At 52.3% G+C, this 11,113-nt stretch overlaps 1 long non-coding RNA gene across 1 annotated transcript; it reads right to left on the bottom strand.

Annotated features, from left to right (window-relative positions):
• Window positions 1–283: 283 nt before the first annotated feature.
• On the bottom strand, window positions 284–10,054 carry LOC131583096 (uncharacterized). Its single transcript, XR_009278442.1, has 3 exons — window positions 9,921–10,054; window positions 3,951–4,195; window positions 284–2,658 (listed from the first exon to the last, which is right to left on the bottom strand). It is a non-coding gene; the product is annotated as an uncharacterized LOC131583096 (long non-coding RNA).
• Between the last annotated feature and the right edge of the window lie 1,059 nt (window positions 10,055–11,113).

An 11,113-nucleotide genomic window follows, 5' to 3' on the forward strand; every position in this document is an offset into this window, starting at 1 on the left:
TGGAATTGTGAGGAATTTGACCATTTTATTCCCTCTCCTGCCTGCAGAAACCACTGTCAGTCCTGGAAAGGCTCCAGCCCTCTGCAAGGCTCCCTGGCTCTGGGCTGGCTCCAGTCCTGCTCTGGAGGCTGCTCTCTTTCCTATAGGGTGGACCAGGGTGGTCTCTCCTCTTCCTCTAGGCACTGGTGGGGAAGAGGATACCAAGATGGATGAAGGTTTTCCACAGAGAAGAGCCAAGCCTCTGTGGCCCAAGGACCAAGGTGGATCAGGATCCAATGGGACTCATGGCTGCAGTGGTGCCCACAAAATCCCTGGAGCTCAGAGGCTTTTGCTGTGCTAGCAGGGAGGTCCCTTTCCTGTGGGATCATCTCTTCTTCCTCCTCCTAGCTGGTGTCAAGTCTCTCAACAGGGCTCTTCCCAGCTGGCTCCACTTCCCCCATGTCAGAGTGAGCCATGAGTGTCGCTGCTGCTCAGCCGCAAAAAATGGTGATACACTATAAAAACACCATAAGTGACAGGAAAGGGCTGTTTTCCTCCTGGTGGGACATCTCCAAGAAGCTCCATATAGGAGGGGATGGGCCTGGAGGCCAACTAGAGCTTCATCATTGTCCTCTCCTGGGTAGCTTGGCCTGAGGACTCACCAGAGGAGAGAGCAGAGCATCCCCGTGATCTGTGATCTGCTGGGGTGGATTCAGTCTGCAGCCTAATTGCTGAGGTGGGACCGGGAAGAGGAGCCTTCTCTGTTTACTCACATAGTTTCAAGGTGAGTAACATGTGCTGGGCCCAGCTTGGGGCTCCGTGGTGCTGTCAGAGAGTGAGACCTTGCCCTCCCCGCTCCCCCAGCCCTTGGGCTGCCAGGATGGGCTGAAGAAGCTCTCAAATAGAAGGACCTGGGGCTTTGAATCTCCTCCTGCACCGTCCCAGAGGGGCTGGGGGCCACAGAACTCTCTTTGTCTGACACAGAGGATCTTTGTCCTCTTTTTCTCCCCTTCTCCCTTCCTTTTGGCACACAAGGATCTACCTTTGATGCCCTCATGAGATAGATTTTCCACTGATAACAGATCCTTGTGATAACAGATCCTTGTGGTCATCCCTGTGACTGACTCATTCGTCCCATGGGGTTAAATCCTGCTGTCTCCAGCTTCCTTCAGCAGCCTTGGGAATGGGGATATCTTGTTTTCTTCATGTCCACCTCCACCACATAACCCACTCCTGCTCCTGCTCCTGCTCCTGCCTGCCAGTCCTGACCCTGGAGCTTGGCCAACTCTTGGCCAGTCTGTCCCCAGGAACTGACTGCTACCCTGTGCCTTGGATGTGGGAGCAACACCTCGCTGATGGGTTTTCTTCCTCCACAACCATCGGCTGAAGCAGAGGATCCCAGGAAAACATCAAGACCTCAGTGAGCTTCTACACTCAGCAGAGTGAGCTGGTGATGGTCTTGGTGTCCTGGGTGGTTTCCTCTTCCAGGAATTGCTTTTTGAATCTGCCTTCATCCTCCTGTGTCAGGAGAAATCCTATGGAGAAAAATCCTTTGGACATGCTGGTCCTGGGTTTTGCACAAGAGGCAGCGAGTCATCACCCTCTCATCACTTATCTTCTCTGGACTCATCAGGATATCACAGACCTCGGTCACGTCTGCCCTTGATGCCCTCTTCCCAGCCTGTTTCACCACTGTTTTCACAGCAACCTGAGTTTTCAAGGAAGGCTGGGGACAGTGACTCTGTGAGGGTGTTTTCCATGGGAAGCTGCTGGGGGCAGGATGCTGGTGGGATTTGGGAAGCCGCCCTTGTTTGCCGGGCTGCACAGGGTGTGAGGAGCCTTGTCTAGGAACATCTTGTGCTCTGCAGCCGCCGGCAGTGAGAGGCGGTGGTGGCTCCGGGGGTTATTGCTGCACCACTGAGCTACAAGGGATTAGTACCGCGAGGTTGGGAAACGGGCCGGACGCTCTTGCCGAGCTGGAATCGAATTGCAGCAGGAGCACCAGCGGCTCCTCGGAGAGCCCGAGGCCATGGGCTTGCAATCACCGCCCCGGCAGGCTGGGACATCTTACTGCCCTCGTAAAAACCTCATCGGGATAATGCGATGTTGTGGGTTTTGGCTGGAGTAATTAGAGCCTCATAAAGGGACTGCTCATCTCCCACCACCACATCCCCGCTGTCCCCAACCTCCCCCTCGCTCCGCCCTCCATGCCAAGTATTTCCTTCTCCTTTTCTCTGCGGTGAGAAGAAGGAAAAAGTCCCAACCAAACCCCACAAAAAGGCCACTTTCCCCCCTTTCTGTCTTGCAGCAAACCCGTGGGCACAGGGAGCCGTTGGAGTAGGAGCACCCGGGGTTTTGGCAGGGATGCTGCTGGCCTGTCCCGTTTGTAGAAGCTGAGGCAGCCGAGCCTGCCAAGCACTGGAGAGCTGGGGATGAACCTGAAGCTTTTCCTTCAGCTGGGAGCCAGCCAAGCTGTACTGGCCAAGTGTCTTCTTTATTCCCTTCTAGGCTTTTTCCATGCCTGGGTGTATTTCCACAGCGTGGAGATGGGTGGAAAATTACTGGTGATGCTCCACTGCCAGGTCCCTGTCCTGGCAGAGGTGAGTTAAGGCTGCACATTCATCCAGGGAACTTCTCACCACGGGATGCTGCTGGGGCTGGAATGCCTTGAAGAACCAGCTAAGTAGTTAAAAAAAAAAAAACAAGAATAAAGCAATTAAAAATAAGTAAGTCTCTCTTTTTTTCTTTAGCTTAAAAATGTTACTCTGAAAAGATTCATCCGTGCCAGCCCACTGAAGTTTTTGCAGCCTGGGTTCTGCTTCTCAGAATTACCATGAGAAAGTACAAATACATGCTAAACAGAGCAGATAACCCAGGATAAATGATCTGCACCAACATACACAGCCCCCAAACCCTGTGATTCCACCCTCAGGGAGGAAAACAGCAGTGGCAGAGAGCTTGCGATGACAGGGAGCACCTGGGCTTGGTGCAATGGCTCAAGACAGGATAGATGGACAGATGAAGGGAGGGAGGGAGGGAGGGAGGGAGGGAGGGAGGGAGGGAGGGAGGGAGGGAGGGAGGGAGGGAGGGAGGGAGGGAGGGAGGGAGGGAGGGAGGGATGATGGATGGATGGATGGATGATGGATGGATGATGGATGGATGATGGATGATGGATGATGGATGATGGATGGATGATGGATGGATGGATGATGGATGGATGATGGATGATGGATGGATGGATGGATGGATGGATGATGGATGGATGGATGATGGATGATGGATGGATGATGGATGGATGGATGGATGATGGATGGATGGATGGATGATGGATGATGGATGGATGATGGATGGATGGATGGATGATGGATGGATGGATGGATGGATGGATGGATGGATGGATGGATGGATGGATGTTGGATGGATGATGGATGATGGATGATGGATGGATGGATGGATGATGGATGATGGATGATGGATGGATGATGGATGGATGGATGATGGATGATGGATGGATGGATGGATGGATGGATGGATGATGGATGGATGGATGGATGGATGATGGATGGATGGACGGATGGATCATGGATGGATGGATGGATAGATGGATGGATGATGAATGGATGGACGGATATTTAGAGGAGCAGGGAGCAAGCCCTGAAGATCTCCTTTCTGCTCCCCAAGGCATGATTCATAGCCCACATGCTGCTCCTCCAAGGAAGCAGAGGGAACACCACAATCTTCCTGCTATGGGAAAACCCCAATTACAACATGTAAACCAAGGAGCTGAGGTTGGGGTGCTGCACCCCTGGGACCTGGGAGCCTCCATCCCCACCTCCAGGCTGAAGGATGCTCATCTAACCCAGTTCCTTTGAGCCAGGACTGGTGGGAGGGATGGAGCGTGCCCTGCTCACATCCAGGGCATTGGAAAATCCCCTTGGCTGGGACAGAAGCAGCACATGGACGTCACATACCTCAGACTGCTGAGCCTGGCCTCTCCCCTCCTCTGCAGTGGCACCTTCAGCCTTCCTCTTTTTCTCCTGAAACTACTGATTTGGCCTTTATTTGTGAGCTGTTTTAGGGAATTTCACTCTTCCAGCCAGGAAGGGCAAGCCCAGGTGTTTTGGTGCCCATCAAAAGAAAACTTCTGCTTGGCAAACATAGCAAAGCCATTCATCACCTTCAGACACGTCTCTTCCCACGCAGCAATTTTCAGTGCCTGGAAAGGAAAAGAAAATAATAAATGATGAAGGTCTTGGCTGTGCCTTCTTCAGCATCCCTGGATGGGGCTGCAGGACCTTCTCCAGCCTGGTGTGGGACAGGACATCCCCCAGCTGACAGCTTGGATGTACAAGCTGTCCTTTTCCATGCCTCTGTTACTGGGACACCGACACTGGGGCTGACCCCAGTTCCCTCAGTAGGGCTTTTATTGTGGAAACCCTCAGGAAAGAGGGCTGAGAATGAGGTGGTGCTGGGATAAAGCATGCTGCCATTTCAGGGATGGTTTTATCACGCCAGGCAGAGGAGAGGAGGAATGGCTCCTCAGGGCATAGGGCTGAAATGACTCCCTGCCTTGCTCTTCCCCATCCCAAATCCACGTCCTCATCATCTTGCAGCTCATGGAAACCTGTTAGAAGGAGGTTTACTCCTGGCTGACCCCCCCTCAGGGATATCTGATGCTGTCTGATCCACAGCAGCTGGATCAGCACTTCCCACAGGGAATCACAGCTTGGCCCCAGTTCAGCATCTGCCCTTGGGCTGGGGACTCCCCAGCCCCAGTTGGCAACTGGCCTTGATGCCACTAAAGTTCCTGGGGACTTCCCAGGGCTCCCCAGCCTTTGGAAGGGCTCACATTGCATCAGCCAGGCCCAGAGGAGATGCTCGGTGACACCCAGGGATCTCCTCCTTCTTCTGGCTTTCAAAGCTTTTCCTGCTTTGCATGTTCTCCAGAAGGACGCCAGATCTCCCTGGGGCACTCTTGGTGCCACTTGGATGGGGACCTACTTGGATCAGACACTAAGAAAACACAAATCCACGAGTTTTTTGTCCTCAGGCAGGTAATTAGTGGCCTGGGCTTTGCCTACGCCAAGCCACTGGCTCTGCAAGACATGGCAGGTGCTGGGTTTTCCAGACTTTTCATCAGCTGGCCAGTGGCAAACATAAATCCCAGCCCAGGAAAATCCTGGGTGAGCCTTCGCTGTCCTCCACAGTCCCAAAACCCAGCACTTTCCTATCAAAGCTCAGCAGCAGCAGCAGAACTAGGCTCAGTGCAGAATCCTATCTGCTCTCCAGAAGGCGATTCCCAGCTCACAATTCCAGCTTGGGCCTTCTTGCCCCAGCAGGACTTTTCAGCCCCAAGCAATGATGAATTTTTGGAGAAGGCTTACCCAGCGTGGCCCATCATCACAGCCTGACACATTTTTTCCCCCAACATCCTGCAGCAAGAGGGAAAAATTCCCCACAATCTTTGGTCCTCTCATCCCACTGGCTCAGGTCAGCACTAATTTCTGGGGAATAAAACAGAGAGTACAATAGAACTGATAAAGGAGCCTAGTATCTTAGGCCTAATCAAACAGAAACCATGGGAGAGACACAGATGGGAGAGACTCCTACTCCTTACTCCCTGGGGTAGAAGTGACCAAGAGGTATGTTGTGAAACTTTGTAATGATTTCCAGGTAACTGATGTCATGAAGAATGTGTAACCAAAGGGAAATTGTTACCAAAATCAGAACCTTATACAAGTGGCATACAAGTAAAACCCTATATAAACACCTTGTACACAATAAAATTGGCTTCTGATCTCGACTCGGATGTCCCCATCTCTCAGCTTGGAGGCTTCCTGGCTTCCTGACCTCCTTGCTGCTCCAAACATCTCGTGGGGCTCAGTGGATAGCCTGGGGCTGGGTTGCTGTGTCCTGCTGGATTTGACTCTGAGGGATTTGGGACAGATTGGGGAGGCAGCACAGGGTGCTCTCACAGCCTTAAAGCTTGGAGACACCATCATGGCCTGGGATAGTTGTAAGTCGGTGCCTTCCCAAAAATCCCCATCATATCCCCACAAAAACATGTGGGCAGCACATGGGGAAGTCCTTCTCCATGACAGCAGTTAAAAAGTCCAGGAGGAAAAAGAAATTCCAGAGGATAAATCAATAAACTTTTCCCAAACATGGTTTTAATTATCAGTGTTGATGCAGACTTCAAAGGGAGGAAGGAGAGAAGAAGTGGTGAGTAAGGAGAAGGAGGAGGAGGAGGAGGAGCAGAGGCCCTGATTTATCTCTTAGCAATGTGTATTCCTCTGCATCCAGCAAAGATTGAGAAAGGGATTGATTTTGAAAAAAACAAACAAAAAAGCCCCCCAGACATTAACACATTTGCAACCCAAAAACCCATGGCAAAAAAAAAAGCCCCACATCCTCACATTCCTGCACCGATGCCCATCAGCTCTTCCAAAACACACGTGGCCACTGCTGACATCAGTTCCAGGAGAGCCCCGGAGCTGGGAGGTATTTTGGGGCCAACCCGCCTGTTTTGGAAACACCTGCCTCATTTCAAGGGCGCTGCCAGCTCATCTTGGGCATGATCCCCCCACCGTTATCTTCGGTTTCCCCATCGCCCCCAGGCTGCTGCTCCCAAGGTCATCCCACTGATCCATCTGGGTGGCTGCTCCTTATCGACAGAGCCAGGATCACAGCTTCCCCTCTCCCCTCCAGGGATGGATGCCAGGCTGAGATAAGGATCCAGTGGCTCCAGGGAGGGAGAAAAGAGGTTCCTCCATCCAAGCACGAGGTGGAGGGGACAGTCTGCTATCAGGACACCCGCTGGGCCAAAGAGCCCAGGGCACCTCGCGCCCATTGTCTGGGCACGCCTGGAAAGGGGAAATTAACATAAGCCGAGATAAAAAACAAGAGAAAATTAGCATAAAATGCATATACAAACAAGAGAGGAGGTTGAGAGAGAAGCTGTTGCACTTCTCCAGGTGTTTCTAAAACTTCTCTCCAGAGCCATGGTAGGAGAAAGCTGATTTTCCTCCAGAATTTTGTGCAGGCTGAGGCTAGCAGAGAACCAAGACCAGGGGAGAAACCAAGCCCAAACCCGTGGCGTTTTGCATCTCATCCTCTGCTGGGCCTGGCAGGATGCTCGGGAGAGCCTCAAATCCTGGCCCAGAGGGGTCCATCCCCACCATCTCCTGGTTTCCACAAGGGAAGAGGAGACGCTGGCGCTGTGGAAGCTCAGCTGGAGCATCCCACCGGCACACCCGGGAGCCATGGGAGGGCCGCGGGCTCCGGAGGGATGGGACGGGGTCATGAGGAGGAGCCGGAGCCGAAGGACAGCCCCATGCCCGGCACTGGCCGGGTCGGGACGCGACCTGCCGGGATTTTCAGCAGCTGAGTGAGCCAGCAAAGCAAACGCGAGCAAAGAGCTCCCGAGTCAAGTAAACAAACAACCAATTAAGAGATGAAATAAATCTCCCAGGTACATAACCTTCCTATTTAAACGCTCTAGGCCTGGAAATGTTCCAGTGCATCTGACCCAGCTTCGCCTGTGATCTCCCTGCCGAATTCCCGTGGGGAGTTGGGTTTCAGGGAGTGACTTTTCTTCTGCCTTTCCCCTTACCTAATTATATTATCCTTTCTTTCTCGTGTTGGTTTAATTCAGAGGGAAAGTCCCCAGATGTTTCCTTCTGCATCCCCTCCTTGGCACAGAAGTGGATCTGCCTCCCTGCCCATCCCTGGAACAGGACTGACTGCATTGACCTGTTAATTAGGGAATTTAAGGCCGGTATAGAGGAAACAGGGGCAAATTGACCCAGCAGCATTAAAGGAGCAAAGGGAAGAGAAAAACCAGGCTTTAAAAGGAAGGCAGACCCTGGGAGAATTCTTGGGGAGAGTGAGGATGCTTCTTCCACAGCAGGACAAGGCGCAAAGTGGGTTAAATCCAGTGTGTTTGTGAGAGTGGTGTTGCCCTGAAAACTAAAGCCTTCTGATAATGTTTTCATAGTTTTAGTTACTTTCCCATGAAAGTTCTATAAATATAAGTTGTTTATCACATTCCTTCTAAGAAATGTCTTTTGATGGATGTTTTGCATGACTAGTGTGCTTGGGAAGGTGGTAACTTAATTATCCAACCCCTGATCATTGTTGAGAATCTATAAATATTGGAGTGAGAGAATAAAGGTCGGTTCCTTCCTGTTCTAACGCTGAAAGGTGTTTGTGTGAATCATTTTGTGTCCTTTAACGACAGAGTGGTGTTAATTTTACTGGGGTTTCTGTCCCTTACAGCTCAGGGGATGCTCAGCCAGCTCCCTCCTTTGAGCATCCAACACCGCAAGAGCTGCCAGGCGCCCTGCCCGCTCCTGGGCTTCCCTGTGCAGCCACTGCTGACTCAGGACAGCGAGGGACTCACCCCGCTGGCTTCAGCACAGCTTCTAATCCCAGGCTTAACTTTAAGCCCAGGTTTGGGGTCCCACAGAGGACAGCAGTCACACAGCCCAGCCGAGGTCACCGCCGAGTTACACTGACTCTTTCCAGGGATGGGACACTGTTTTAATTAGTGCTGTTAAATTGCTTAAATCCACACATGTGCAGAATTTTGTTACTCAAAACCAAAAGTGGAGGCTGCAGGGATAAGGACCGTTTAGAGGAGGCATCACTAATTATTTTTGGAGAAAGAAAAGTTTTGCTTGACACCAGACTAGGAGCTCTCTCAGCCCTTGTTGATGGTGTTTCATGTTAAAAAGGCTTTTACTGAGGTGCTTGATGGACCCAAATACCCTACTCTGCCCCACCACCAGATGCCCAATCCTGCAGAAAATATTTGGGGACAGGAACCATATATTTGTGAGTCTGCTTAAAAGACTAAAATACCTTCTTATTTGGAGATCAAACGTGCAGATACAGACCATGTGCCATGGGATGGAAAGGGGATGGAAAAGGATGATGCAGCTTGGATATAGCTGTATCCCTGGCAGGGAACAGTTCCCTGTTCAGCAGACCAGGAATGCTGTGTGACCCACCCCCCCCACCAGACCCCACCATGCAGGGATGCTCAGCAGTCCCCAAACTCCAAACTCTGATGGCACATGTGGCACCTACCTCCCGTGACACCAACCCCACCCACCCCAGAGTGGAATTTATGAGCAAAGACAGGAACAGGGTTAAAAATAGCCCAAAGCCATGAAAACCTGCTCAGACAGGGAAGTGAGAGCCCCACAGATAGTGCTCCCACTCTTTCACATTTGAGCTTTCAGTAATCACAGCTGCTTTCACTTCCCCTTTGCCCTTCCCCTGTTCCTCTGCTACTGGGTTTTGGTTCCTCTGCGCTCCCCCATCACCTTCCCCCTTCAGAGGCCAAGCCTTCAAAGCACTTCAGCTTTTATTTCCCTGGGGTGCTGCCAGTTCCCATGTCCAAGCTCTGGCACAACAGTGCCCTCCGAGGAGCTGGGGATGAGACGGGGATGTGAGGTGATGTCCCTTCCCTGCAGCGATCCAGCTTGGATGGCTGCCCCGGGAGAGAATGGATGGTGGGTCAGGGGATGGAGAGAAAGGTGAGGAGTAAGAAGCAGAGCAGCTGGAGCTCTCTTTCTCCATGGCTTGTCCCAGGTATTTGACTTCCAACAAAGCCCCAGCAGACCCAACAATTGAATGGTGATTGTTTTTAAAGAGCCGGCACAGAGAGGCGGTGCTGGAGGGACGCGCTGGGCTTTGTTCTGCTTTGGCAGCGGGAGTGCCGGTGCGTGCAAGCGCTGACAGAGGGTCAATATTGACTCTCTGCTCAGGCAACTGGCAGGGTTCACGGGCTGCAGGCATTTGGGTGCTCCAGCTACACCCTGCCCGCACCCTGCCAGCACCTCAGCGGCGTTTTCCCGGCAGCAAGAGCGATTTCCTATCGATGAAAAATGCTGCTGTAAATAATATCCACCCAGAGCATCTCAGAGCAGACTCACCCCGAGGGTATGCAGGATGCAGACTCCCTGGGGATGCTGTAAGAAGAGGAGCTCTCCGCCCTCAGGAAGGATATTCTGGATGGAAACAAGGGGCAGAGGTCTGCCTTGTGCCTTGGCACGTCCCAGAGCTGGAATTCTTTGTGATAATGGCCGTATTCTCTCATCATAGCCAAATTCTGCTGCCTTTATAAAGGGGCTATGTTTGCCGGGATGGCGAAACATGATGTGTTTGCACAGGGGGCAGCAGGAACCAGGTCAGGGCTTTCCCTGCCACCCTCATTCCCACTGCTGAAGGAAATCTCGGCACAACAGTGGCTTCCCAAGCCATGTGCCCAGCAGGTGCTGCCCAGCAGAGCAGGGAGATGAAGGACAATGCTTCCCTCACCTGCCACTCACACAGGAGCTTGCTTTGGCATGCTTTGGCATGCTCTGGCATGGCTCCCAGACCCCACGCCGGTTCCTGATCCTCGGGGAAGCAGAGCAGAGGTGTGGAGGGAGCACAGTCAGCTCTGTGCAAACACAACAGCTCAGGGCATCAACTATCCCCAGTTAGGAAGTTTGGGTGACCCGTGTCCATGGAGTTTATCTGGAGCCATCCCATGGCCTCAGAGCTGCAGTGTATTTGGGGGACAAGAGCTCCTGAAGCAGGGGTGGGAGGCTTTCAGCTATTTTTTCAGGCTCATGTTCTCATGTTGTCCCTTTTTACGCCTGATTCCCTCTCCCAGGGCTTTTGCCAGCCGCAGGCTGGGCTCCCTACCAGCCACATTCCTTCAGGTTGACGTGGCTTTTCTTTCCTCCCTCATCGTTATCACACTGGAGTTCATGAATCATATTTCTCCAAAACTATAAACTACCCAAGCACCCTGTGGAAATCAAGCAAGACAGCAGAGCCAGGCCAGGGGGCTCAGGCTGCTTTTGGGGGTACTGCACTCCTGGGGAAAAGCTCTTCCAGCCATCCAAGGAGCCATGGAGGAATAAATCTCTTTTATAAAGCTTTTATCGCTGTGCTGGCCCTCCCCCAGCTTGTTTTGGCGCTGCCTGTCCTGGCATGCTTGCCCAGCCCTGAAAGAAGGATGTGGGGGGATTTCCTGGATATTTCTGTGGGACCAGAGGGACAAAGGGTCGCTGGGGTCCTCTCCTCCCACAGCTGGATGTAGCCAACCATGACTTGCCAGGGGTTGAATGCCATGGAA

The sequence above is a fragment of the Poecile atricapillus genome, chromosome 11 (assembly GCF_030490865.1).
Source record: "Poecile atricapillus isolate bPoeAtr1 chromosome 11, bPoeAtr1.hap1, whole genome shotgun sequence".
NCBI lineage: Eukaryota > Metazoa > Chordata > Aves > Passeriformes > Paridae > Poecile > Poecile atricapillus.